General features: G+C 38.9%; 1 pseudogene; it reads left to right on the top strand.

The window, feature by feature from the left end:
- Window positions 1–26,676, top strand: part of LOC120881438 — a 33,614-nt pseudogene extending 6,938 nt beyond the window's left edge.
- The last annotated feature ends 213 nt before the right edge of the window (window positions 26,677–26,889 follow it).

Here is a 26,889-nt window from a genome sequence, read left to right on the forward strand (position 1 = left end):
TTCCATTCATTTAGTAGAACTTATTTCATCCTTTCACATTAGTATAGTCTTTGGAACATCAGAGTCTGACAAAATGCCAAGAGACAATTTTTAGATACAGTGTATGTTTGGCAGAAGGAATTACACGATATATTTAATTATATAAATAAAATGTTATCTCTTTGAATATGGAAATTTTCAACTATTTGAAGAAAAAGTCTCTCTCCCAACCCCCAGCCTTCTGTCTTTTCTTATAATAGCATTTTGTAATTTAATCAACTTGTATCCATTCCTTGAACAGAAACAGATCAGCACAAAGAAATTTATGACTTGTTTCTTATTGCATCACTCATTAGCCTTAATTTGATTGTCTTTGTCTTTCCTTAGAGATTCTACCAAAAAGGTAAGCCTCGTAGGGAAACGAAGTTTCCTATACACATTGTGTTTACATGGGAGTTGCTGAAGGATGGTATCTCTTACAACACATATTTTACAACACGTATGTTTGGACCTAGCCACATCCTTTCTCGTCTCTGGGCTTTATCTGCTTTTTTACTTAGGAATATAAAGAAGAAAGAACAACTTTTCTCAGTATTAGACTGGTTCAATTAACTATTTATTTTTGTAAGTATTTACATAAATCTTTGAAAAATGCTATATAACTTCTCTTCAAGAAAATAATTACAAACAGCCTCTTACTTAGTTGGGTGTAGCTGGAGTGCTATTCATAATTATATATTCCAAGCTTCTCTAATAGTTGATACAAAAGGGATTAAAAAGGATGGAGAGACCTGTGTAAAGGCATGAATTAAGCCAGTAAAAAGGCTGAAATTAAATGCCAAAGTCTCAGGTCAGTACCCCTTCCTAGAAACCATTTTATCTTAGAGTGGAGATTTGAGTGTTATTGTGTCAAAGATTCATTTCATGAGAAAATTCATATTTGGGGAAAGAATGTAAGGTCTCATATGTCCTTGACAACAGATATTTTTCTGGAGCTTGAGAAGTATAACAAAGGCTTGGCTCTGATCTTTTCCTAAAAAATCAGCTCTCTCATCCATTGTTAACCTTACGAGCTTCAATTCCATGCCTAGCGTGGTCCAGGTCTGTGCCCAGTCTCACAGTTCAGTTCAGTTCAGTTCAGTCGCTCAGTCATGTCCGACTCTTCGTGACCCCATGGACTGCAGCACGCCAGGCCTCCCTGTCTGTCACCAACTCCCAGAGTCTACTCAACTCATTTCCATTGAGTCGGTGATGCCATCCAACTGTCTCATCCTCTGTGGTCCACTTCTCCTTCCATCTTCAGTCTTTCCCAGCATCAGAGTATTTTCAAACGAGTCAGCTTTTTGCATCAGGTAGCCAAAGTACTGGAGTTTCAGCTTCAACATCAGTCCTTCCAGTGAACACTCGGGACTGATCTCTTTTAGGATGGACTGGTTTGATCTCCTTGCAGTCCAATGGATTCTCAAGAGTCTTCTCCAACACTCCAGTTCAAAAGCATCCATTCTTTGGAGCTCAGATTTCTTTAGAGTCCAACTCTCACATCCATACATGACTACTGGAAAAACCATAGCCCTGACGAGATGGACCTTTGTTGGCAAAGTAATATCTCTGCTTTTGAACATGCTATCTAGGTTGGTCATAACTTTTCTTCCAAGGAGTAAGCATCTTTTAATTTTATGGCTGCAGTCATCATCTGCATTGATTTTGGAGCCCCCCAAAATAAAGTCAGCCATTGTTTCCACTGTTTTCCAATCTATTTGCCATGAAGTGATGGGATCAGATGCCATAATCTTAGTTTTCTGAATGTTGAGCTCTAAGCCATCTTTGTAACTCTCCTCTTTCACTTTCATCAAGAGGTTCTTTAGTTCTTCTTCACTTTCTGCCATAAGGCTGGTGTCATCTGCATATCTGAGGTTATTGATATTTCTCTCAGAAATCTTGATTTCAGCTTGTGTTTCATCCAGCCCAGCATTCTTATGATACACTCTGCATGTAAGTTAAATAAGCAGAGTGACAGTATACAGCCTAATGTAATCTTTTTTCTATTTGGAACCAGTCTGTTGTTCCACGTCCAGTTCCTACTGTTGCTTTCTGACCTGCATACAGATTTCTCAAGAGGCAGGTTAGGTGGTCTGGTATTCCCATCTTTTGAAGAATTTTCCACAGTTTATTGTGATCCACACAGTCAAAGGCTTTGGCATAGTCAATAAAGCAGAAAACAGATGTTTTTTCTGGAACTCTCTTGCTTTTTCCATGATCCAGCAGATGTTGGCAATTTGATCTCTAGTTCCTCTGCTTTTCCTAAAACCAGCTTGAACATCTGGAAGTTCACGGTTCATATATTGCTGAAGCCTGGCTTGGAGAATTTAAACATGACTTTACTATTGTGTGAGATGAGTGCAATTGTTCTTTGGCATTTCCTTTCTTTGGGATTGGAATGAAAATTGACCTTTTCTAGTCCTGTGGCCACTGCTGAGTTTTCCAGATTTGCTGGCATATTGAGTGCAGCACTTTCACAGCATCATCTTTCAGGATTTGAAATAGCTCAACTGGAATTCCATCACCTCAACTAGCTTTGTTGATAGTGATGCTTCCTAAAGCCCACTTGACTTCATATCTCAGGATATCTGGCTGTAGGTGAGTTATCACACCATCGTGATTATCTGGGTTGTGAAGATCTTTATTGTACAGTTCTTCTGTGTATTCTTGCTATCTCTTCTTAATATCTTCTGCTTCTGTTAGGGCCCTACCATTTCTGTCCTTTATTGAGCCCATCTTTGCATGAAATGTTCCCTTGGTATCTCTGATATTTTGAAGAGATCCCTCATCTTTCCCATTCTAATCTTTTCCTCTATTTCTTTGCATTGATTGCTGAGGAAGGCTTTCTTATCTCTCCTTGCTATTCTTTGGAACTCTGCATTAAGATGAGTATATCTTTCCTTTTCTCCTTTGCTTTTCGCTTCTCTTCTTTTCACAGCTATTTGTAAGGCCTCCTCAGACAGCCATTTTGCTTTTTTTGCATTTCATTTTCTTGGGGATGGTCTTGATCCCTGTCTCCTGTACAATGTCATAAACTTTCATCCATAGTTCATCAGGCATTCTGTCTATCAGATCTAGTCTTAAATCTATTTCTCACTTCCACTGTATAGTCATAAGGGATTTGATTTAGGTCATACCTGAATGGTCTAGTGGTTTTCCCTACTTTCTTCAATTTAAGTCTGAATTTGGCAATAAGGAGTTCATGATCTGAGCCACAGTCACCTGCTGGTCTTGTTTTTGCTGATTGTATAGAGCTTCTCCATCTTTGGCTGCAAAGAATATAATCAATCTGATTTTGGTGTTGACCATCTGGTGATGTCCATGTGTAGAGTCTTCTCTTGTGCTGTTGAAAGAGGGTGTTTGCAATGCCCAGTGCATACTCTTGGCAAAATTCTGTTAGCCTTTGCCCTGCTTCATTCTGTACTCCAAGGCCAAATTTGCGTGTTACTCCAGGTGTTTCTTGACTTCCTACTTTTGCATTCCAGTCCCCTATAATGAAAAGGACATCTTTTTTGGGTGTTAGTTCTGAAAAGTGTTGTAGGTCTTCATAGAACCATTCAACTTCAGCTTCTTCAGCATTACTGGTCGGGGCATAGACTTGAATTACCATGATATTGAATGGTTTGCCTTGGAAACGAACAGAGATCATTCTGTCGTTTTTGAGGCTGCAGCCAAGTACTGCATTTCGGTCTCTTTTGTTGACTATGATGGCTACTCCGTATCTTGTAAGGGATTCCTGCCCACAATAGTAAATATAATGGTCATCTGAGTTAAATTCACCCATTCCAGTCCATTTAAGTTTGGTGATTCCTAAAATGTCAATATTCACTATTGTCATCTCCTGTTTCATCACTTCCAATTGGCTTTGATTCATGGACCTAACATTCCAGGTTCCTATGCAATATTGCTCTTTACAGCATCGGACCTTGCTTCTATCACCAGTCCCATCCACAACCGGGTGTTGTTTTTGCTTTGGCTCCATCCCTTCATTCTTTCTTGAGTTATTTCTCCACTCTTCTCCAGTAGCATATTGGGAACCTACCAACTTGGAGAGTTCCTCTTTCAGTGTCCTATATTTTTGCCTTTTCATACTGTTCATGGGGTTCTTGAGGCAAGAATACTGAAGTGGTTTGCCATTGTCTTCTCCAGTGGACCACCATTTGTCAGAACTCTCCACCAAGACCCATCCATCTTGGGTGGCCCTACACAGCATGGCTTAGTTTCATTGAGTTAAGAAACACAAGCTGGAATCAAGATTGCCGGGAGAAATATCAATAACCTCAGATATGCAGATGACACCACCCTTACGGCAGAAAGTGAAGAGGAGCTAAAAAGCCTCTTGATGAAAGTGAAAGAGGAGAGTGAAAAAGTTGGCTTAAAGCTCAACATTCAGAAAACGAAGATCATGGCATCCGGTCCCATCACTTTGTGGGAAATAGATGCGGAAACAGTGGAAACAGTGTCAGACTTTATTTTTTTGGGCTCCAAAATCACTGCAGATGGTGACTGCAGCCATGAAATTAAGAGACGCTTACTCCTTGGAAGAAAAGTTATGACCAACATGGATAGCATATTCAAAAGCAGAGACATTACTTTGCGGACTAAGGTCCGTCTAGTCAAGGCTGTGGTTTTTCCTGTGGTCATGTATGAATGTGAGAGTTGGACTGTGAAGAAGGCTGAGCACCGAAGAATTGATGCTTTTGAACTGTGGTGCTGGAGAGGACTCTTGAGAGTCCCTTGGACTGCAAGGAGATCCAACTAGTCCATTCTGAAGGAGATCAACCCTGGGATTTCTTTGGAAGGAATGATGCTAATGCTGAAGCTCCAGTACTTTGGCTACCTCATGCAAAGAGTTGACTCATTGGAAAAGACTCTGATGCTGGGAGGGATTGGGGGCAGGAGGAGAAGGGGACGACCGAGGATGAGATGGCTGGATGGCATCACTGACTCGACAGACGTGAGTCTGAGTGAACTCTGGGAGATGGTGATGGACAGGGAGGCCTGGCGTGCTACGATTAATGGGGTCGCAGAGTCGGACACGACTGAGCAACTGAACTGAACTGAGACAAGGCTGTATGCATCTGATCAGATTGGTTAGTTTTTTGTGATTGTGGTTTGAGTCTATCTGTCCTCCAATGCCCTCTCTTAGCACCTACCATCTTACTGAGGTTTCTCTTACCTTGAACGTGGTGTATATCCTCAAGGTTGCTGCCACTGACCTTGGACATAGGGTATCTCCTCTGGGCCGCACAGTCTCGCAGAGTCAGAGGCAAATAAGACTCTATTGAGGACCTCAAGAAGCTTACAATTTAGCACTGGTCTCTAACTATCCTTCCTCTCACTTAATGGTGGAGGAAAGGATACTAAAACTTTTAGTTATATGTGTTCTCTAAAAATAAGAAAAACATCAGCTTTGTGAAACATATAACCCATGGATCAATGTAGTCCAGGTAAATGATGTGTAAATCAATAAACTTGCTTTGAAGATAGATATGCAAAAATTTTTACTAATAAGAATGTATGAAAAAAAAAAGAATGTATGACCAAAAGTGTCTGGAGATAGTACACAGTGAGAACAATGAATAGCCTAGTGAATTTGGAGGTTGATATCAAGGTGATAGTTTTCCTGAACTGATTTTAATATTACAAATGATTGATTTTCAAATTGAAAGGGGAAGTCTCTCATAGTAGATCATCATATATATATATGATATATATATATATATATCCCCTGGAGAAGGGATAAGAATACTCCAGTATTCTGACCTGGAGAATTCCATGGAGTCCATGGGGTCGCAAAGAGTCAGACAGGACTGAGCGACTTTCACTTTCACAGATATATATATGTGCGTGCATGCTTAGGCACTCAGTTATGCCCGACTCTTTGTGACCCTTTGGACTGTAGCCCTCCAGGCTCCTCTGTCTGTGGAGTTTTCAGGCAAGAATACTGGAATGGGTTGCCATTTTCCTCCCCCAGGGGATTCCCAACCCAGGGATCAACCCCACATCTTCTGTGTCTCCTGCATTGCAGGCAGATTCTTTACCCTCTGAGCCATCAGGGAAGCCATATATACATGTGTGTGTGTGTGTGTACATATATATTGTATATATATACATATATATGCATATATTCTTTTTAATGTGAAGAGTATAGTTTGAAACAGTCCATGGGGTCACAAAGAGTCAGACACGACTGAGTGACTTCACTGATAGTTTGAAAAAACTTATGTTCCGTCTTCTTGCTTGAATTCACTTTTGAAATTTAATACCCAATATATCTGTGGGATGGTGAGAATTTTTATCACTAAAAGTCATAGATGAACAAATGAGAAAGAGTTATTAAGTGCATTAAGTGAGGTTTGGAGGAAAGATGGACTTCAGAATCCATCATTGGGAGTTACACATCTTTGCTGACCACCCTGATCAAGTCCTTGTAGTTAACTCATTTCTTTTATCTGTAAACAAGATATAGCAGTAAAAATCTAGTAAGGTTGTGGTGAGAATTAAAATCAAATGGAGTGCCTGAGCACATCTATACATCCTGATGGATTCAGTGTGCATGCTCATTGCTTAGTCATGTCCAGCTCTTTGCAATTCCATGGACTATAGCCCACTAGGCCCTTCTCTCCATGGAAGAGCACTGGAGTGGGCTGCCTCACTCTCCTGCAGGGGATAGTCCCAGCCCAGGGATAGAACCCGTGCCTCCTGTGGCTCCGGCACTGGCAGGCAGATTCTTTACCACTGAGCCGCCTGGGAAGCCCCGAGAGATTCTAGAAGAGGCAACAAATATAATGTTCTTCCTTTGAAAGAACATATCTTAAGGGTTAAATACCCATCTTCACGTTAAACACTGGCTGCTAAAGATTAAAATTCCACCTGAAACTTTCAGTTCCTTATGAGTGATTTTCATGTTGTTTTAAGTTATTCACTGTGACTGTTGACATCTTGATAAGATCTTCATATTTGTTCCAGAAAGAAGTACACAAAGAAACTGGCAGCATTGTGGTGAGATGTGAAATTCTATTATGGATTTAAAAATGAGCTGAGAGATTAGTAAAACAAGGAAGAGAAAAAGGCAGGTCACAGCTTGCAACAAAATTAGTTGTACAATATCCATGCCTTCTACACTGGGACTTGAAATGTTCATATTTTCAAAGAAGTTTCTGACAAGCTGGGCAGAATGGCCAGACTGTTGACATACCAGATGATAAATTATTTAGTCAGGGCAAAGATGAGAACAGAGCTTTAAAGACTCCCAGAACATATTAAAAAGATTAGATAATTGTGGAACAAACATAGTTAATTGAGCAAAATAACAGCAGGTGAAATTTGAAACAGGCAAGTGCGAAGTAGGGCACATTGAAGAATAGGATGTAAACTACTTATACACATGCTACATTCCTAATAGATTGTAAAACCTCTCAGGGCCATGAACTAACAGATACTGTGGGTCAGTTAAGAAAGCATCTTGGCTGGTACATGGAACTTTCCATAGAGTGAATGAGCATTTTCTTATTACTGGAATTATCTTAATTATTTAAAATATTATATTTGTATTTAGTATGGAACATTGCAAAGAGGAATGAGAAAATTCTTGGAAAACAACAAGTGGAACTGGGATGGAGGAAATGGGAAAGACATACAAATAAAATTTACTGGATATCTAACATGTGCCTGGAACTGGGTTACCATAGTAAATTGTATCATTTGCCCACAATTTTTGCTATTCTCTGCATTCAAGCCCTTTGTTCTGTGACTTTGCAGTTTCTCCTACCAGAGGTGGGTATATTTCCAAGCTCTATAAATGCTGGGCTTGCCATATGGCTTGCTTGAACTACTCAGATATTAGCAGATGTGATGTGAATGGATGCTTATATGACTTGTACATGAAATGGGCATGTTCTCATGCATGTCTGCCACTGCTGTCAGATCAGCTTGTGATAGCCATTGTCTAAGAAGAATGAATGCTCCTTGTGAACCACTAAGATCTTGTAGTGATGGTTAACTTTATGTGTTGACTTGATTGGCTCATGAGTGCCCAGATATTTGGTCAAACATTATTCTGGGTGTGAGAGAAGGTATTTCTGGATGAGATTAACATGTGAATCTTTGGACTGAGTGAAGGAGATTGACCTAGACCTGGATCAAACAAAAGGGCTAACACCCTGACAATTAAGATAGATCTCTTCCTACCTGACTTCTTGAGCTGGAACATCAGTCTTTTCCTGCCTGAAACATTGGCTCTTCCTGAGTCTGAAGTCTGTTGGATTTTTGACTGGAACTATATCATCAGCTCTTCTGAGTCTCCATAATCTTCATACTCTCTCTCTCTCCATGAATATATCTGTTGATTATATGTTTATCTATCTATGTATTTATCTATGTATTGATATCTATGTATTTACCCTTATATCTATGTATCTAAATATGTATGCAGGTATGTATGTAAGAATCTATTAATCATCTGTCTCATGTTGGTTCTGCTTCTTTAGAGAACCTAAATACAAGACTTCTTTGTATACTAGCACTGAGTTGATACAGTTATAATATTTGTATCAATATGTAGTTATCTCAGTTAATTCTCATGATTATCTCCTGTAGTAAAATTTTCTCCCCTTATTAAAAAAAAAATATATATATGTTTAATTTTTGCCTGTGCTGCATCTTTGCTGCTGCTCGGGCCTTTCTCTGGTTGTGGAGACCGGGGGCTACTCTCTAGCTGAGGTGTGCCGGCTTCTCATTGCAGCGGCTTCCCTTCTCTTACGGCTCTAGGGTGCTCAGGCTTCAGTAGTTGCTGACCTTAGAGTACGTGCTCAGTAGCTGTGGTGCGTGGGCTTAGTTGCTCTGTGGCACGTGGGATCTTCCAGGATCAGGCATTGAACCTGTCTCCTACATTGGCAGGCAGATCCTTTAACACTGAGCAACCAGGGAATTCTCTCTCCTTATTTCCACAGATGCAAAAATTCAGTTTTAAGTGGTTAAATGACTTGTCCAAGGTCATCTAATAAGTGTCACATGGTGGCATTGGAATTTCAATCCAAGCCTTTGTAGTTTCAAAGCCTGTGATCCTTTACATAGGCTATGTTTTTCCCCAGAACCCTGGAGAGATCACAAGCAGAGGATATTAGAAAGTCAATTATGGCGCAACTATAATTCTTTTTGGAGGCCTGTTCTAGGCTAGGTTCAGTACTCAGCTGGACATTACTCTCTAGTGCCTCTGATGTGGGATCAGCAGTCTAGGCTGACCCAGGGATCACTCTCATTGGGCAAAGAAATTACAGAGGAGCACCTGGTACCTGAGTTAATTCCTGCCTAATTGATACATAAGGAATGACCTCTCTTTTGCTTCTGTCGCTGTCTGGTCTCTTTAGTCATGACATCACATGGATAAATTATGTTTTTATTTATATCCAAGTGGCCCTGGGAGAGTTTTCATTAGGAGAAATGAATGTCTCAGGCCACTTGGTATAAAACAGCTCCCTTCAAGATAGTTAAGAAGGAAAAATACTAACCAATTTCAGAGGAATCCTGGAAACTTGTATCTTGTTGATTATCTACTATATACTGCTCCAGGCTAACTGTAGTTTGTAAAGTAAGTAAATGTCGCTCAGTCATGTCTGACTCTGTGCGACCCCATGGACTGTAGCCTACCAGATTCCTCCATCCATGGGATTTTCCAGGCAAGAATACTGGAATGGGTTGCCATTTCCTTCTCCAGGGGATCTTCCCAACCCAGGGATAGAACCCAGGTCTCCTGCGTTGTAGGCAGGCGCTTTACCGTCTGAGCCACCAGGGAAGTCATGTTAATGTTAGTTAATGTTAGTACAAATGTGAGTTTCTGAGTAGACAAAGCCAATATATTTACTTTGTTTTTTATACTTTTGTTACATCTGATCCAACAAATTAGGTTACTTAATTCTAGATTTAATAAAAATTTCTTTTTTTTTTTCAGTTTAAGACTCCTCCTATGTTTGATATAATTTTTCTCCAGAGAATAAGATGCTGCCAACATTTATTAAACAATAAAATTTAAATTTAAATCTTTGTTTTAATACTTGGTGATGGAGTGATTTTAATAGGGGCAGTCCTGTATTGAAGCTCAAATTTTCTATCTTGACACTTAGAGTTACCTTTTCTCCCTCAAAGGTTTTCTCCATGCCCAGATATATCTCTGTTTCTCTTTTAAGAACACAGAAGCCTGTTATAGAAGAAAGACAGAGAGAATGTGCCCAATTCTACTAGGAACGTGAGAATAAATAGCTTATTGTTTATAAATGGAACCATGTAGCCTTGAGAAATTGATTCTTGCATTGTGTCCATTGGACTTTTGTGAAGTGTGATTTTTAGTCAGTAGAAGGATTTTTGAAACAGACCTCTTTTTTAGAGACATTTATGTTAAAAATCTTATCAAAGTTTAATAGAAAATTTGATTATCACTTATATTTTTGCATTTTCTTTTTTACTGTTTTTCTTTTCTAAGAATAACATATGTTAATTATAGAACACTGGAAGAAAAATGGATAAAATTCATTCATATATTCATAATGTTGATGGAATGATAATGTATTGATCATTTTGTTTTTACCTTTTATCTAGGAACATATATTTAAATACATTGCAACTGAAATATATATATATTACTTTTTTTCCACTTGAGAATAGTTTCCTGGGCATTTTCCTATGTCTTCATGAACTCTTTGAAAACCTTTACTTGTAATTCACATCTTGAATTTTTCTTTTTGGGGGCATGACTCTCAAATCTATCATTTCAATGTCAAGTTAACAACTTCTTAGTAGATTTTTTAAAAAATAAAGTTGCCCTGGTTTATTTATTTATTTTTCTTTTTTAATTTATTTGACCAGGTATTAATTGTGGTACACAGGATCTAGTTCCCCAACAAAGGATTGAACCTGGGCCACTTGCATTGGGAGCACAGCATCTTAACCACTGGACCACCAGGGAAGTCCTTTTACTGGACATCTTGACCTGGACAATCTCCTACATATTTAACCTCAAAAGGCTGCAAAGTGTCCTCACCTCCTTCTCCTAAAATATTTTCCTTTTAAAATGCAAATTTCTCTGTTAATGGTCCTGAAATTCTCTTGAAATGCTGGGCTGGAAGAAGCACAAGCTAGAATCAAGATTGCCGGGAGAAATATCAATAACCTCAGATATGCAGATGACACCACCCTTATGGCAGAAAGTGAAGAGGAGCTAAAAAGCCTCTTGATGAAAGTGAAAGAGGAGAGTGAAAAAGTTGGCTTAAAACTCAACATTCAGAAAATGAAGATCATGGCATCTGGCCCCATCACTTCATGGCAAATAGATGGGGAAACAGTGGAAACAGTGTCAGACTTTATTTTGGGGGGCTCCAAAATCACTGCAGATGGTGATTGCAGCCATGAAATTAAGAGACGCTTACTCCTTGAAAAAAAAATTATGACCAACCTAGATAGCATATTGAAAAGCAGAGACATTACTTTGCCAACAAAGGTCTGTTTAGTCAAGGCTATGGTTTTCCTGTGGTCATGTATGGATGTGAGAGTTGGACTCTGAAGAAAGCTGAGCGCCGAAGAATTGATGCTTTTGAACTGTGGTGTTGGAGAAGACTCTTGAGAGTCCCTTGGACTGCAAGGAGATCCAACCAGTCCATTCTGAAGGAGATCAGCCCTGGGATTTCTTTGGAAGGAATGATGCTAAAGCTGAAAGTCCAATACTTTGGCCACCTCATGTGAAGAGTTGACTCATTGGAAAAGACTCTGATGCTGGGAGGGATTGGGGGCAGGAGGAGAAGGGGACGACCGAGGATGAGATGGCTGGATGGCATCACTGACTCTATGGACGTGAGTTTGAGTGAACTCCGGGAGTTGGTGATGGACAGGGAGGCCTGGTGTGCTGCGATTCATGGGGTCGCAAAGAGTGGAACATGACTGAGCAACTGAACTGAACTGAACTGAACTGAACTGAACTGAACTGAATGTAGGCTAACAAGTTTTGAATCCTCTTGCATTTCTCTCTCCTGTCCACTTGTTTCCAATTACTCATTATGCCCTACGGTATGATCTTGGCAATGACATTCATATTCTTTCTTCCTTCCCAGTGTCATTTGGAAAATTTCTGAAGTAAAGCCTAGAGCAGGATAGTGATTGTTCCAGTGTTGTGGACATCATGGCCTTCTTCCATTGCCACCTCCCTAGTGTAGGCAACCATTACTCTCCTCTGGATTATTATGATATATATTTTAACTTTTTCATACTGTTCATGGGGTTCTTGGAAGGAGACGAAAGAAGGGGAGAAAAAAAGGGGACGACAGAGGATGCAATGGTTGGATGGCATCACCGACTCAATGGATAAGAGTTTGAGAAAACTCTGGGAGTTTTTGATGGACAGTGAGGCCTGGCATGCTGCAGTCTATGGGGTCACAAAGAGTTGGACATGAGTGAGTGACTGAATTGAACTGAACTGAACTTTTAACCGGATTCTAGATCACAGCAAAGCAAGCTCATAAGTCCTTGAGGAATCATAAAATATTAGAGATGAAAGAAGCTTTCATCTAGGGAAAAATAAGGTTTAGAATGATTAATTTTCTTGATCTCAAATAACTGTAAGTAGAGTTAGAACTGGGCTTCCTAACTCTCGTTTTAGAATTCTTTAAATTCTGTCACATCTTCTCCAGAGCTTTTTGAGTGTTAAGTGAACACCAACATCCTTAGCCAGCAATTCAAGGTCCTTCACAATATGACTCCCAGTTCATACTTCCAGCTCACCTCTCCTTGTCCTTTTAATATTCCACATCCTTCTGCCATATTGCTCTTGCACTTCTCCCTATGTAGAACAGAGTTACAGCCTACCATGTCCTGCCCAAACTCACCTCCATTTGTTGAAAAGCTCCTTGTTATTCAAAGATAAGGTGTAACCTAGCCTCTCCAGTCATGTCTTTCTTGAAGATTCCTGTTGAATTACCTTTTAATTTGCCCTCTACAAATCATTTGAGTGTATGGTAGTTGTCAGTTCCTGGAAATGTAGATTTCACATAAAACCATAGATTGCAACATCCCTTCTGAGTTCCATGATCCTTAAGGACAAAAATAATGAGTTCTTAATCATTGCTTCATTCAAAACACATAGAAGACAGCCTTCTGTGTAGTTCAGAATCATGAAATCTTTTTTTTTTTTTTTTTATGAATTAAAAAATTTTTTGGTCACTATGTGCTGCATCACTACAAACAAAGCTAGTGGAGGTGATGGAATTTCAGTTGAGCTATTTCAAATCTTAAAAGATGATGCTGTGAAAGTACTGCACTCAATATGCCAGCAAATATGGACAACTCAGCAGTGGCCACAGGACTAGAAAAGGTCAGTTTTCATTCCAATCCCAAAGAAAGGCAATGCCAAAGAATGCTCAAACTACCACACAATTGCACTCATCTCACACGCTAGTAAAGTAATGCTCAAAATTCTCCAAGCCAGGCCTCAACAATACATGAACCACGAACTTTCAGATGTTCAAGCTGGATTTAGAAAAGGCAGAGGAGCCAGAGATCAAATTGCCAACATCCGCTGGATCATAGAGAAAGCAAGAGAGTTCCAGAAAAACATCTATTTCTGTTTTATTGACTATGCCAAAGCCTTTGACTGTGTGGATCCCAATAAACTGTGGAAAATTCTGAAAGACATGGGAATATCAGACCACCTGACCTGTCTCTTGAGAAACCTATATGCAGGGCAGGAAGCAACAGTTAGAACTAGACATGGAACAACAGACTGGTCCCAAATAGGAAAAGGAGTACGTCAAGGCTGTATATTGTCACCCTGCTTATTTAACTTCTATGCAGAGTTCATCATGAGAAATGCTGGGCTGGAAGAAGCACAAGCTGGAATCAAGATTTCTGGGAGAAATATCAATAACCTGAGATATGCAGATGAAACCACCTTTATGGCAGAAAGAAAAGAGGAACTAAAAAGCCTCTTGATGAAAGTGAAAGAGGAGAGTGAAAAAGTTGGCTTAAAGGTCAACATTCAGAAAACTAAGATTGTGGCATCTGGTCCCATCACTTCATGGCAAATAGATGGGGTACAGATATTAATTATATTCACATGCAAAAATTCTTACAGTATGAAAATCATAAGAAAATTACTGAGCTTTAATATTTTTATATTCTATGTTAGATTGTGTGTACCACAAGGAATACGTGATCCTGGAGTGTAGGAAGGTAATATTAAAACTTTTATAGGTGTTTATCTTTTGGTTTTTAAAAGGTTTTGCTATTTCTTTCAGAAGGTTTTATACATAGTTTATTACTAAAGAAGTTAATGTGTATAATTTAGAAATGAACTTATTGTAAATAGGATATGATGGATGTATGGGAAGCTATGAAGTCAAAAAATTATTTCCCTGGGATGCAATCAGAAATGTACGAGGAGGAGTTTCATTTCTTGCAGTGGCTGACTATTCTGGACAGTCTTCCTGCTATTATAGTTTCCTCAAATAGCTTGCTATAGCTAAAATCATGGAAGTTTCTTATTGCCCAGTGTTCAAAATAGATATATGCACCTGCTTAAATTGTGGTGCTGATTGTCATCTTTAAAGAAAGTCCAATCTCCATAATGATACAGGTGAAGCTGAGGGTTGATCTTCATCACGGGTCTAGTCATATTTTGTTGGTTTGTAACAGATGAATCAGGAAATAAGGAAATGTATTGGCTCATCTCCTGCCCTGAAGTGGGTCCTTGTGAGTGAACTACATGATTGCCACAGCAGCTGATTGCAGGATACCAAAGTTTGGATTTCTATACACAATCAGTTTCCAGATGCTCACAGATATAAACCATCAACTGCCCCAGAAGCATAATTTTTAGGAACAGGCAATAATAATCATTGAGCAAATACTTTAAAAAAATCTACTTATATATTCTTTTGGTTGTTGCCTTTATTTATTTGACCGGGTCTTAGTTGCAGCATGTAGGATCTAGTTCCCTGACCCAGGGATTGAACCTGAGTTGCCTGCCTTGGGAACATGAAGTCTTAACTGCTGCACTGCCAAGGAAGTCCCTACATATATATATATATATATATTTAATTAAAAAGTCTACTTTTCCATGAATAGAAATTTATATTGTAGGTTTTTTCAACTTATGATGATTATTGTTATATTTTGTGAGACAGATGTTGAAGCAAACTTAGTTTTATGAGGCCTCTATAAAATAATTTTAAAACATTTTATTTAACTTTGAATGGGCAATGTATCTATATAGTTAAAAATTCAAAAATATAAAATAACTTACAGTGAAAAAAGTTTTCTCTCAGCTCTGTATGTCAGGGGTCATTTTCCTTCACAGTGGAAATCAACATGATTCATTTTTAAACTATTCATGAGCAAAAATAATAAATAAAAATTAAAATAAATATGAGCAAAAATCTTATATATTATTCACTTTTCTTGAGCAAATATTATCATACTATGTGCATTTTTTTGGACTGCACATCTTTAAAGATTTTTTCACTACACACACACACACACACACACATTAGTATATTAGCACCTCAGTCTTCCTTTTTTTGCTTTTCCTCAGACATATTATTTCTCTATATGTATGCAGTATACTAGGTATTCCCTGGGAGCTCAGTTGGTAAAGAATCTGCCTGCAGTGCAAGAGACCTGGGTTCGATCCCTGGGTCAGGATGATCCCCTGTAGAAGGAAATGTCAACCCACTCCAATAAACTTGCCTGGCAAATCCCATGAACAGAGGAGCATGGCAGGCTACAGCCCATGGGGTCACAAGAGTCAGACATGACTTAGGGACTAAGCCACCCATGCAGTATATTCAATTCTTTAAATCAGTCTTCTATTGACAGATATTTAGATGTTTCTAGTATTTTTTTCACAGTATCTGTATGCTTGTTAGTTTATTTGGTATCACTTTTCAAAGACAGGAAGGTACACTGGGATAGAAGTAAGACTCAGTGAAAGTTTTTGAACATTGCTGATACCACAAGAACAGAGACACTTGACTGTGGCGACATTAAGCTTTTCTAACAATATTTTAACATCACCAGGGATAGGGGCTTTACATTCATTTTTAAACCAAATCTCTATAAGTCAACATTTTTCTTGAATTTCACAATCCATGTTGATGTGATGTGTGAATTAGAGCAGGGTCCAATAGTCTATTTATGACTTGGGTTAGTAATTTTTATTAGTTTGGGAAAAGTATTTTTTATTCTAGAGTGGATATTTCTAATGTTACCGGTAAGATAAATGTCTACCCATTTCCAAAGAGCATCTTAGTTTGGAATTTTTTTTATATTTCCTTGCTGTCTACAGTAAGTTTTTAAATCTTATAAGTTGTAGTTGTATATCTGTTTTTGTTAAAGGCATTTTATTTTGTTAATCTTTTATTAATTTTTATTGGAGTATGGTTACTTTTCAGTCAAGTATTTTGTTCATGTTGATGTATGGCAAAACCAATACAGTATTGTAAAGTAAAAAAAGTAAAATAATTAAAAAAAAACTTAAAATAACTTTGCCGTGAATCATCTTGTTACCAGAGATACAATATGGGACAATATTTTAAAACTGACTTTGTTGGCTCAGCTGTTGTTCAGTCAGTCAGTTGTGTCTGACTCTTTGCAACCCAATGGACTGCAGCACACCAGACTTCCCTGTCCTTTCCTATCTCCTGGAGTTTGCTCAAACTCATGTCCAATGAGTTGATGATGCCATACAACCATTTCCTCTCTGTTGCCCGCTTCTTCTCCTGCCCTCAATCTTTCCCAGCCTCAGGGTCTTTTCCAATGCATTAGCTCTTAGCATCAGGTGACTCTTCACTGGCTTAGAGGGCATGTGTATTTGTCTTGTGGAGTACTATTAGTTCCTTACCCTCCAGAGGTCTCTCCATCTCCAGTTCAATAGGAATCACCTGCAGCTCCTGCTTTCTTGAAGTTTTGCCCACAGAAGACATTACCAAGTTTGGGGCTCTTGCCCAGTCTAACAGGTAAAAAATTGTGTTGCAGTGCAGTTTTAATGTGAATTTCTCTCACTATAACTAAACTGTGTCATTTTCATATACTTCAGAATCATTTGTATTCCTTCTTTCAGGATCTGTGTGTCTCTATGAACATTATCTAGTTTTTAATTTGACTTTTTTCTTTCCAATTCGAAGGGATTTTCTTTCATATATATATATATACATATATATATATACATACACATATATGAGCTTCCCAGGTGATTCAGTGGTAAAGCATCTACCTGCCAGTGTAGTATTTGCAAGGAGACCCGGGTTCGATCCCTGAGTTGGGAAGAGCCGCTGGAGAAGGAAATGATAACCCACGCCAGTAATCTAGCCTGGGAAATCCCATGGACAGAGGAGCCTGGTGGGTCTACAGTTTATGGGGTTGCAAAGAGTTGGACACAACTTAGTGACTAAACAACAATATATATAACTATATATATATATAACATATATATTCATCTATATACATAAAAAGTGAAAGTGTCAGTTATGTATATGTGTATATATAGAATATATTTAAAATTAACCATTTTTCTGTATAAATGGCAAATTTTTTTACCTCCTTTGTTTTCTATTCATCTTAATGTTATCTGAAATGCCTTTGCAGCATTAAACCACCAACTTCCTAAATTTCAACAAAAAGCAAGTAATACAAATAAAGAGAAGAAAATTTGGAAGAGGAAGATAACATTTAATGCAAGATATTTAACAGGAAGTTGAAAAGTAACATAGGGAACTAATAAAATTCCTTATTTTACAGATGAGGATGTCAAGTTAAACATTATATATGCACAGTCATCCAGGATGGAGTGGTAGACTATACGACATGCGTAGTTGGTTGCCAGCCCAAGGCCATTCACTCTTCCTTGGTGGCTGATTCTGATTTTTTAGGTTTTTACCTCTGATTCATTAACCCAGAGCTAATCCTGATTGGTCTCAGCCTTAAGAAGAGGCATTGAATTCTTCCTGGCAATTAGCCAGTGAAATGAGAGAGAAAGTCTGTTGAGACGGTTTGTGTAAGGTTTTTCTGGCTCATGAAAGCAGCCACACAGGACTGATGCCCTCCTTTTTTCCAGCTGGGTTTTGCTGTTTGAGATTTGCTGCCTAGAACTGAGGCAGCCACCTTGTCACCATGAAGAGCATTAGCCCTAAGGCCAGTGGCATGCTGAGGATACAGAGCAGAAAGGGAAATCACTGGGGGTTTGGATGATGCTGTTGAGTTACAGAATTAACCAATTTTGGAAACTGTCTGCCTTGGATTTCTAGTTATATGATGCATTCATTTTTATATGTCTATTTATTTTTGCAAGTAATTCTTTTATTCTGTTTCCACTCTTTACTTGATGCCCCACAATGGAAGAAGTGAGGACAACTCAGCTGCTGCTGGGGGCTTAAGACCGTCAGTGTCGTCTTCTTCTGTACCCTCTGCTTTTCTCTCTTACTCCTCCTCCTCCTCCCAGCTCATGACTTCAGTTATCTTCTCAAGTGTGGGAAGACTCAACATGCAAATATATACCTGTGTAACTTACCAATGGCTTTTTGGCTTAAGAGTTGGTTATTTTCTTCATTTGTTTCTAGTTTTCCAGTATGTGCCCAACTCATCTTTAAAATTTTAATTAAATCTTTTTATTGAAGTACAATTGATTTATATTAGTTTCAGGTGTACAGTGCCATGATTCAGATTATATATATATATGTATTTCTCATTTTCCCTTATAGGTTATTGCAAAATACTGAATATAGTTCCCTGTATTATACAATAGCTCCTTGTTGGTCTTATTTATTTACTTTATTAAACTGCTTTATTGACTTCACGATATATAATGAAGATCTCTCCATGCAATAGGAAAAGCTCTCCTGCTGACGGAAACTTACAGGTTGGGTCAACAACACAACAGTCAATTAGAAGTTGATAATAGGAGACCTACAAGAAACAAGTAACTCCAAAGTCTTACAACAAAAGCACATCACAGATATGTATATTTAGGAAGCAGGTGTGTCTCCCTATTAACTTCAGGGAAAACATCAGGATTTAAGGCATGTGGGAAAACTCATTAAGATGACCTCGTGAGGTGGGGGTGGGGTGGGATGCTAACTGCCCACAAATTATGACTCAACTGCTTTTCCTTCAGCCATCTCACCTTCTCCCCATCCTTTCCAAATTCTTTCTCATTCTTGCCTGTGGCTCTCCAAGCCTCTGAGTCATGCACCATCTGTACTATAGGATGTGCTGCCTAACAGGGAACCACCTATGATTTCCTCCAGATATGCAATAGTCACCAGCTTACAAAGGGAGGGATAAGGGCTCTGTTTTTAGCATCTTGCTCTTTTTCACCCTTTATTTCATTCTCCTGGTTGGCATTTTCCACAGTCAGTTTTTTTTTTTTTTTTTTTTTTACTGCTTGTTTGTTTTTGGACACCATTGCTCCTGGATTTATTCTTGCTGTTTCCTGCACCTCCTAAACCCACAGACCTGCAGAGGGTCGGGGTGGAGGCAGTTGGCCCATTTCTGGCCCTTATTTACTTTTTTATGCTAGTTTTATTTAAGTTTTCCATCACTTGCAACTGAAAGCTTTTCAGTATTGATATAGCCCAGTACTTAAATCTTCCCACTCCAAGCTAAGGAAGTTTTGAATACATTGTGTTCTTTACAGATAGACATCAGTTATGAAAATCTTATCATTTTCATGGAGAAAGATACTGGAAAACTTTTTCGTCCTGGATTAAGAGTGTAAAAATACGTGTTTAAGAAATTTAACAAACTAAATTAAAAGTTGACATGCAAAATTCTTTACCCTGATCACTTTTCAAGCAGGCTAAGTCACCTGTCCTTTGTTGTAATGATTTTTCAAAATGCTTGGAAAAGTTTTACTTCTTTGTGACATTGAAATCAAAGATGATTCTGATATTTGCATTTAGTGCTGACACAGTAAAAGAACACACTTGTCCATTTTTGCTTTGCATTATCCTCTTTCTGTCAGTTGTGTATGTGATATAAAATAAGACCCTTCTATGTAGCACTGGAGAACCTCCAAATCCATCCTCAGTTTATCTCTCTGACCCCATTTCTGACAGATTCTCTTGATTTATCCTCTGTGCCAGCAAGCTTGAATCAATATCCTTCTTACACATGACCTCTCCATGTCCCTGTTGCTCTGTTCACCTCCCAGTGTTACTTCCTTCTTTTTGCCGGTCATGGCTTACCCTGTGTTTGAAGTCCAAATTCTGCCTCTCCTGTCTCCAATTCCATCTTCCTGGTGACATTTTCCATGATACCTCCTTTCTCTGCTCTCAACCCTGCTGGAAGTAATACTCCTTATTCTGAACTCCTAGAACATTTTATCTTTGCCTCTTTAACAAATTGATGCCTTTTATTTATCTCTACCTTTTAAAATGCATTTTTCTTCCAGTTGCTTTCTCCTGCTTTTTAAATATTTCTAAATTTGTAAGTATGCCTTTAAAAGTGGCAATACCTAAATGGTCTTCAATCTCCTATCATCTAAAGTTTTTAAGGGAATATTCATATTTGCTTCATTGTTATAGCTGTCCAGTAGTGCTAGCACTGACACTGAGCCTTGCCCATAGTATTTGTGGAATAAATACATTGGATATTTTGTCATATTTTTCCTAAACACTTTTACAGCTTGCTTGTTTGTACTTGTGTCAACTGAACTAGCCACTAATAAATCTACAGAATGATCTTTCAGAGTTGAAAAGCAGTCAATCACATTCCATAATTCTTTAAAAAAGAAAGTGTTTCATTGGTGTCAGGTAATGTTGGTCGGAGTAACAAGCTATTCTTGCTAGCCATGTTGAAATTCAATAATTAAAAGTTGGACCTTTTTTCCTGAATCACTTTCCACCTCTGTACCATTTGCTCCTAGGGCATCATAGCAGAACAATGAGACCCTAAGAAATTTATCTATTAAATCAATTACCTTTGTGGGAGGGGTAAGCTATAATTACTTGCCTTACAGTAGACTAATAAAAATGTACTTTTAAAATTTACATATTTCTTGTGGAACCTGAAACAAAATGATACAAGTGAGCTTATTTAAAAACAGAAATAGACTCACAGACATAGAAAACAAAGTTACAGTTACCAAAGAGGGAAGGTGGGGAGGGTAAATTAGGAGCTTGATAACAGATACCCACACTGCTATGTATAAAATAAATAAACAATAAAGACCTACTGTATAGCACAGGGAACTATATTTAATATCTTGTAATAACCTATAATGGAAAAGAATCTGAAAAAGAATATATATTATATATACACGAAAGTGAAAGTCACTCAGTCATGTCTGACTCTTTGTGACCCCCATTGACTAAGCAGTCCATGGAATTCTCCAGGCCAGAATACTGGAGTAGGGAGCATTTCCCTTTTCCAGAGGATCTTCCCAACCCAGGGATTGAACCCAGGTCTCCCACATTGCAGGCAGATTCTTTACCAGCTGAGTCACAAGTATAGCTGAATCACTTTGCTGTATATCTGAAACATTGTAAATCAATTATACTTCAATTAAAAAATAAAAATAAAATGTACATATTTCTATAAGATATAATTGTTGCTGTGTGTGCTTAGTAGTGTCCAACTCTTGCAAACCCATCGACTGTCAGTTGTATAGACTGCCTGCCAGGCTCCTCTGTCTATGGGATTCTCCAGGCAAGAATACTGGAGTGGGTTGCCATTTCCTTCTTTAGGGGATCTTCCTGACCCAGGAATCGAACCTGGGTCTCCTGCATTGTAGGCAGACTCTTTACTGACTGAGCTATGAGGGAAGCCCATAAAATATAATTAATGTATATCATATTCTAGATTAAAAATCCAATTAGCTGGTATGTGTTGTATGACTATTTACATTTTACGCATGAGTGTATGCATTGATCCTTCACTTTATAAGGTAGATATTGTTATCTTAATTTAATAGACAAGGAAGCTGAAACTCAGTATAGAGAAACTTCTCAAGTTAGTCAAACATTTAGAGAGTGGCAGGGCTTGGAATGAAATCCAAGTCTTACTCACTCCTCAGTCTGGGGTTTTTCCACTGGCTAAGATGCCTTGTTTGATAGTTTTCATATAACTTAGTATGTACACAGGTTAAAACTTAAGGTCCACACAAGAAATGAAGAGGGGAGGTGATAAATTTTATTGAGTCTTCTTTACTATATCACTGTCTTATCTCAAATATTGTAAAGTTGAAAGTAGCAATCTCTGTAGAATTTAACTGGAGTTACAGATATACTCCTCATATCCTCAGTTTCACTTTCGGTAGTTCCAGTTAATCTTTGTCAATCACAGTTTGAAAATACTAAATGACAAATTCCCAAAGTAAACAATTTGTAAGTTTTAAGTGGTACCCATTTTTTTCTAGAGTGATGAAATCTTGCGCCATCCCACTCCATCCCACCTGCTCCATCCCTTTGTTCAGTGTTTCCCATCAGTTAGTCACTTAGAGGCTGTCTGCGTTATCAGGTCAACTGTTGCAGTTTCTCAGTGCTGGTGTTCAAATAACCCTTCCTTTATCGATAATAATGGCCCCAAAAGCACAAGAGTAGTGATGCTGGTATCAGATATCCCAAAGGGGAGCTGTAAAATGATTTCTTCAAGTGAAAAGGCAAAAGTTTCTGACTTAATAAGGAAAGAAAAAAATCATATGCTGAGATTGCTGAAATCTATGGTAAGAACAATTCTCCATGAAATTGTGGAAAGGAAGAAAAAGAAATTCGTGCTAGTTCTGCTGTCGTGCTTTAAACTGCAGAAGTTATGGCACAGGCGTGTGTGATAAGTGCTTAGTGAAGATGGAAAAGACATTAAATTTGGACAAGATATTTGGAGGGACAAGTGGGATTCACATAACTTTTTGGCTTCCAAGTGGCTCAGTGGTAAAGTACCTGCCTGCCAACGCAAGAGACACAGGAGACACAGGCTGGATCCCTATGTTGGGAAGATCCCCTGGAGAAGGGATGGCTACCCATTCCATTATTCTTGCCTGGAGAATTCCATGGACAGAGAGCCTGGTGGGCTACAGTCCATGGGGTTGCAAAGAGTCAGACCTGACTGAGTGACTGAGAACATTCACATAACTTTATTACAGTATATAATTATTTTGTTTTATTATTAGTTAGTATTGTTAATTTCTTTCTGTGCCTAAACAGTAAACTTTATCAAAGGGATGTATATATAGAAAAAAGCAGTATTTTTACAGTTTGGTACTATCTGTGGTTTCAGGCATCCACTGGTGTTTTTGGAACCCATCCCCTGTGAATACTATATTAGCAAACTTTTATTACATAAACATGCCAATTAGAGCAGTTAATGTGTACACAGTTGAAATGATTACATTTTGGTAAACTTTTGTTAGAAGAACTAACCATATTTTTTTCTTCCAGTTGTCTGAACAATTTGGGTAAGTATTTATCGCTTCCTTTAATAATTTACTATATTACTATTGACTAACAAGTCTTTAAATTCATATCAACAGAAGTATTTCCCAAGAATTTGCAAGTATGTGGGGTTAAACAGAATTACTACATAATGAAATTTAAGGATATTCTTCGGAGTTTGTTAAAAGGAAGCTGTTTCATAAGTCAGGAAATCTCTTTACATGTATAATACTCTATCCAAAAAATTATGTTTTTGAAACAAATATGGCCTTTTTGTGAGAGAGACAGCTTTAAGATTACAGGTTACTAGTAAATTCAGCTGCAGTAAATTTTTAATATTTATAATTCTGACATATTTAAACGATAGCAGATAAGTACAGTAGCAAAAAAGACCCCTGGGTACCCATTAATATAGTTGAAGCACTTCTTGTAACACTCCCAGATCCCATTACCCTTCTTCATTTTTAAGAAGTGACCTCCATCATGAATCTTGCATTTATCATTCTCAAGTACATTTTCACACTTTATTCCATTTATATACATGTATATACTCTTCCCCCACCCCCCAATAGACTCCTAGGTAATCCTTAAAGTGTTACATTTTCAAAGCTTGTGTAGATAGTACTAGATTTTACATTACATTTTTAAGATTTATCTGTTTTGATACATACTGCCTTATACATGATCCAGAGATCATTCATTTTAGCATTATGTAATATGGTATTAAATGAATATTAAGTATACCTCGTGTAAAGAATCCATTCTCCTTGACACGTATGAGGTTGTTTCTAATTTTCACACTGACAAATAATGCTACTGTGGTACTCCTTCCTTGTGTTTCTTGCTCATAAGTAGGGGAGTTTCTCTAGTTCCAAGAATGGGACTGATGGTTTGAAATGCATCTTCACCTTTCCCTAAACAGCAGCAGGTGTTTGGAGATGCGTCCTGCCTCTTCCCCCTTGTGTGCGCTGTGTGTGTATATTGTGTGTGCTGCCTGCATAGCTACATTTCTTCGGGCTCCTATTTGTGCATGTGGGGTTCCAATTGGGCAGATGAGGAGGCCATTGCTTGTGCATCTGCCTCTGTGTCTGAGTGGGAGGGGGGGTGTTAAGGAGCAGTATGTGGGGAAGGCTGGATGTGGCTACAGGAGTGCAGAGCTAGAAGGCTGAAGGACCCTCTGGTCACTGTAGTGTCCTCCGTCTTCCTTCTCATTCCATGTTCCCCTCTCAGGTTTTTTCCAGGTGGCAGTACCCAATGGAGCCTCCACTGTTATCTCTGAGGCCCAGAATCTAAGGGATAGGGACAAACTGCAAAACAATGGTGTTCTGAAGGCAGTGGACCACATCAACATTGCCACCATCTGCACCCTCATCAGCTTGTGTCCCTCTGTGATGGAACTTGAGAAGCTGGACAACCTGATGTTGAACTTGGATGAGACTGAGGACAAATCCAAGTTTGTGGGCAAAGCCATCTTGGATGTGTCCTTGGCCATGTGTAAAGCAGGGGCAGCTGAACAGGAATTGCCCCTTCACCACCACATTGCGCCACTGGCCAAGAACTCCGATCTCATCCTGCCTGTGCCTTCAGCATGATCAGTGGCGGCTCTCATGCTGGGAACAAGCTGACCACACAGGAGTTTAGATCCTCCCCAGGGGTTTTCATTCCAATCCCAAAGAAAGGCAATGCCAAAGAATGCTCAAACTACCGCACAATTGCACTCATCTCACACACTGGGAAAGTAATGCTCAAAATTCTCCAAGCCAGGCTTCAGCAATACGTGAACCGTGAACTTCCAGATGTTTGAGCTGGTTTTAGAAAAGTCAGAGGAACCAGAGATTAAATTGTCAATATCCGTTGGATCATGGAAAAAGCAAGAGAGTTCCAGAAAAACATCTATTTCTGCTTTATTGACTATGCCAAAGCCTTTGACTGTGTGGATCAGAATAACCTGTGGAAAATTCTGAAAGGGATGGGAATACCAGACCACCTGACCTGCCTCTTGAGAAACCTATATGCAGGTCAGGAAGCAACAGTAGGAACTGGACATGGAACAACAGGCTGGTTCCAAATAGGAAAAGGAGTATGTCAAAGCTGTATATTGTCACCCTGCTTATTTAACTTATATGCAGAGTATATCATGAGAAATGCTGGGCTGGAGGAAGCACAAGCTGGAATCAAGATTACCAGGAGAAATATCAATAACCTCAGTTATGCAGATGACACCACCCTTATGGCAGAAAGTGAAGAGGAGCTAAAAAGCCTCTTGATGAAAGTGAAAGAGGAGAGTGAAAAAGTTGGCTTAAAGCTCAGCATTCAGAAAATGAAGATCATGGCATCTGGCCCCATCACTTCATGGCAAATAGATGGGGAAACCGTGGAAACAGTGTCAGACTTTATTTTTCTGGGCTCCAAAATCACTGCAGATGGTGACTGCAGCCATGAAATTTAAAGACGTTTAGTCCTTGGAAGGAAAGTTATGACCAACCTAGATAGCATATTGAAAAGCAGAGACATTACTTTGCCAACAAAGGTCCATCTGGTCAAGGCTATGGTTTTTCCAGTGACTTTGTATGGATGTGAGAGTTGGACTGTGAAGAAAGCTGAGCACCAAAGAACTGATGCTTTTGAACTGTCGTATTGGAGAAGAGTCCTGAGAGTCCCTTGGACTGCATGGAAATCCAACCAGTCCATTCTAAAGGAGATCAGTCCTGGGTCTTTGGAAGGAATGATGGTAAAGCTGAAACTCCAATACTTTGGCCACCTCATGTGAAGAGTTGACTCATTGGAAAAGACTCTGATGCTGGGAGGGATTGGGGGCAGGAGGAGAGATTGCTGGATGGCATCACTGACTCGATGGATCTGAGTTTGATTGAACTCCAGGAGTTGGTAATGGACAGGGAGGCCTGGCGTGCTGCAATTCATGGGATCAAAGAGTCAGATATGACTGAGCAACTGAACTGAACTGAACTGATGGGTGCTGAGAGCTTTCAGGATGTCATGCGACTTAAGGTGGAGGTCTATCACACACTCATCTAGGAATAGCAAGGCAAAGATGCCACCAATGTGCGAGATGAGCATGGCTTTGCCTCCTGAATTCTAGAGATCAGATGCTTCCAAGCAAAGTCTTGGAGCTGGTAAATGCAGCCATTGACAAGGCTGGCTACACAGAAAAAATTGTCATCAGCATGAATGTTGCCACCTCAGAGTTTTATCATGGTAGCAGATATGACTTTAAGACTTTAAGTCTTACTGATACATCACTGGGGACCAGGACTTTGTTAGGGCCTATCTTGTTGTCTCCCTTGAGGCTGAAGTTTAGGCAGATCAATTTGATTACCAAAGCCATCCAAGTGTGGAAGCCCAGGAGAATGGCTGAGGGTCATGATGAGTCACCATTTGCTAGAGACTGAAGACATGTTCATTGCCAACATGGTGGGCGAACTGTTCACAGGCCAGATCAATACAG

This window comes from Oryx dammah, unplaced genomic scaffold (assembly GCF_014754425.2).
Source record: "Oryx dammah isolate SB20612 unplaced genomic scaffold, SCBI_Odam_1.1 HiC_scaffold_2, whole genome shotgun sequence".
Taxonomy (NCBI): domain Eukaryota; kingdom Metazoa; phylum Chordata; class Mammalia; order Artiodactyla; family Bovidae; genus Oryx; species Oryx dammah.